This window comes from Amblyomma mixtum, chromosome 2 (assembly GCF_055824585.1).
Source record: "Amblyomma mixtum isolate Tamu chromosome 2, ASM5582458v1, whole genome shotgun sequence".
NCBI classification, from domain to species: Eukaryota; Metazoa; Arthropoda; class Arachnida; order Ixodida; family Ixodidae; genus Amblyomma; species Amblyomma mixtum.
In genome coordinates, this window is record NC_143013.1 from 286,056,800 (window position 1) to 286,060,557 (window position 3,758).

Below are 3,758 nucleotides of genomic sequence, written 5' to 3' on the forward strand. Positions count from 1 at the left end.
TATATCTACTTCTCGCAGTCATATTTGCCGTTCTTAGTGTCTGACACGACAGGCTTATGCTTTTTTGGTGTTTTTTTCGTAGAACGCTTGGGCGACTTAATACGTTGAGCCTTCACAACAATCTGCCTCGGCTATATCGGGTACAGGTGGGTGATGAGGGGTGTAGAGATGAGTGAAAGATTTCGAACGTGCATTTTTACCAGTGAATGCTCTGATGTACGCCCACCGGAGTGTGAATCAAGGATGGAGGCTGCACGCACGCAGCGCGGTTATTTTTGGGAAAGCAGGCTATACTGCTAACGCAGTAAAATGAATAATTAAAAGAGTATGCGTAGTCTAACCTCTGACTCCGAGCGGGATTCATACTAATCGCGGCGCAACAGAAAACTCTGTTTACAGATGCTTTAGGCTATTCGGCTATCTTGTAGGCTTCTTTTTATGGTTGTTGCATGGAATATTTGGAACCTCTCTGACCCTCCTCATGCCTTACTTGACCGCGTCGAATTCAGCGATCTCGGCATAAGGCCTCATGCAACCATAACTCCCTGCCTCCGCCCGCACATGCTATGCATATGCACACCACGTGACTACCATGTGCAGCAATGATTTCAGAAATATCTAATCGCTGCTGTTAGTTGATCCGCGACCATGGTCAGTAGCTTCGCTTTTGACGATGCCCCTTTCTCACGCGCACCGCGCTTCTTCCATTCGGGATGCTTTGCCGACCCGGCGAACGCGTAGGCAGTGATTGCCCTCGTTGGCCATTGACGCGGGTTTGGCCGGCGGTTACTTACTATTTGAATAGAAAATTACAGCATATTGTTACAGTGCTTTTTTTAGCGTTTACAGTGTTACCGGACGCCGGACTTTCCGGTTAGCGCTGCGCACAGCAGTGCCGCCTTTTAATTCCATTTCTGGGTTGACGTGCTCTTTCCGGGGTGGTGTCGTGAAGGTTGAGGGGTGCTATTTCATCTGCGTGCTTAGCGGAAGGACGACCTCTACAACCTCGGAGTAGTTCACCACGCCACCTCGTTCGCTATAACCGAGTAGTGTGGCCAGAGTTGTTCGCTGTATCTGCGACGAATTTCCGTTGCCCTTATGCATATTTTAATGGTAGCACCACACCAGCTCGCAATAAGCGAGTGTTCGTTATATCTGTGGCCATTAAAGTGGGCTCCACTGTACATCCGCTGACTTCGCTTTAATACATCAGTATCAAGAAAGTCTAGGTAAGGCTGTATAGGTAGAGGAAGTAATTCCCGAACGCAACATTTGTCATCTCCTTTGTGGAGAGGCCGTACAGGTAAGTAAAAGCGAAGAGTGAGAAAACCGAATTAATCAGCACTCGCGAGCATGTCCAGAAAAGACAGGCGAGCACTTAGTCACCTATTCTGTACAGCTCCCAGAAAGGGGTTGTTTGTAGTTTTGAAAATAAATGCCTGAAACAAGTTGGTGGACAAATGGTGCATGCCAGATTAACCACTCTTTATCACTCTATCAAGGGCGCAAAAAATTCTGTTGACGAAAAGGTTGCCTTTCATAGCGCCCTAGGAAAAGTCGCAAACATTCTATCATAAACAAATTTCTTACTTTACTATAGTGAGAAGCCACGATTAGCTGAGTTTTTGAAGCTACTAAGCTATAGGGGCTCGGGATATATAACGGGAGTCACAAAGGCGATGTCGAATAGGTGATTTAAATAAAATATGTTCGGTAAGTTCTGGATGTTAGGAAGAGCCAGTGCTCCCGCGGGACACTCGTTGGGTGGGGGATGGGCGGTGGAGGGATTCTCGAACATTTTCTCATCATGTAGTAAAGGAGGGGGGAGGGGGGGGGGGGGGGCACTGGCAAGTCGGCTTCGAGGAGACGGAAGGGTATCTGCCTGTATATGTTTCTCAGTGGTGCGCGGGAACGTAGAGGGCACGTGCGGCGGAAATTTTGGTGCCCCGTAAGTACACTGCGTACGAGAAAGTCCCAACTGACTAAAGCTATTACACGCGCTACGGGGTCTCCCAAACTGCTGAAGCAGGAGGGTCTTGTAGATGCTATAATCCACCTCATAAGGTGGATTATAGCGTATATACATAGCCGATTTACATTAATTTCGAGTTCATTTCATTTTGCGGCTCTTGCCGTAAATCCGTCTTTTTGCTGCGGACAATAAATAAAATAGGCAAAGTGAGAACATCTCACATTAAACAATTTTTTCATGCTCAAGTAACGCAGTAAACACGACAAAAGAAAGACGGGAGACGACACGAGCGCTGACTAACTGGTTATTTTATTCTGGGAAAAGTATATAAAGGCGCAGGACACAGGAAACAACCCCAAAAAAGAGAACAAAGGTTAAAACTTAAAAACTATGCTGCCCATGCACATCACATCCTGACGTCTTTTTAACCAAATTCGAAGAGTATATTCCTCAGCAGACGGCACTCCCCTGTATCCTGGACCTCACACAACGCCAAGAAAGCCTGACTCCGTATCTACCAAATTTATAGATGGTGAAGCAACACACTCATTGGCTTCTTTCCTGATCCCATTGGCCTCGACCAACTCCCTACAAATGCAAACAGGGTTATTAAACAGGACACTTGTCTTATCTACTGGGGGAAACAATCGTTGCACTCGCTGCAATGCTAAGCCAAGTTGTACGACACCGCTACTTTCTTCACCCATCTGTGATGTTCGAACAATTGCTCATTGTTTCCCCAATTAGAAAGACAAGTCTCCTGTCTAATCACCCTGATCGAATTTGTAGGGAGATGGTCGAGACCTTTATGATCAGGAAGGAAGCAGATTAGCGTGTTGCTTCACCATACATCAATTTCGTTGATAAGGAGCCAGGCTTTCTTGGCAACTGTGTGAGGTCCAGGAGATAGGGGAGTGCCGTCTACTATAGAATATAGTCTTCGAATTTCGTTGAAAAAGATGTCATGACTCGACTATGATGTGCATGCGCAGTATGGTTTTTTTAGTTTTAATCTTTGCTCCTCTGTTTTTTGCATTGTTCACGGCGTCCTGTGCCTTCATATACGTTTGCGATACTATAATAACCAGTTGTTAGTCAGCGTCTGTGTAGTCTCCAGACTTCCTTTTGTCCTGTTCATGAACCCTTACCAACTAGCCCATTTTTAGTTCTCATCAACAAATCTTTGGATTTTTTATTTTGTACAGCGATGTGCAAGAAAAAAGAAAATGCATAGCAAGGTTGACTGAAACTCATCGGCGTTATAATTTTTTTTGTCCTGAACCCGTTTGAACCCGTTTGAACCGGTTCGAGACGGTCCGAACCGGTTCGAACCGGAACGGAATGGCCCTCTGGAGCCGAACCCGGAACTGAACCCGAAAGGCGTGAACCCGAACCCGAACCGAACCCGAAAAAATGTCGGTTCGACACCCTGGCTGCAGAATGTTCCGGGTGGTGTCATACGATTCAGCGTTTCGTGCAGAATAAAATTACTAGTTAGAGCTTAACTTGCGGCAGGAATTCGAACCGGTGGCCTATATACGGGGACTGCGGGTGTCCACCGAGATACGCGAAACAGTAACTTTCCTCAGTTCATTTCCTCAAATCCAATTTTCATTTCCTTCATTACGGCACCTCTTTCTCTATTCTTTCACTCCTACCTTCTTCCTTCCGAAAGACGCGGGTTCAACTCCGGCCGCGGCGGCTGAATTTCGATGGAGGAGAAATTCTAGGGACCCGTGTACTGTGCGATGTTAGTGCACGTTAAAGAGCCCCAGGTGGTCGAAAT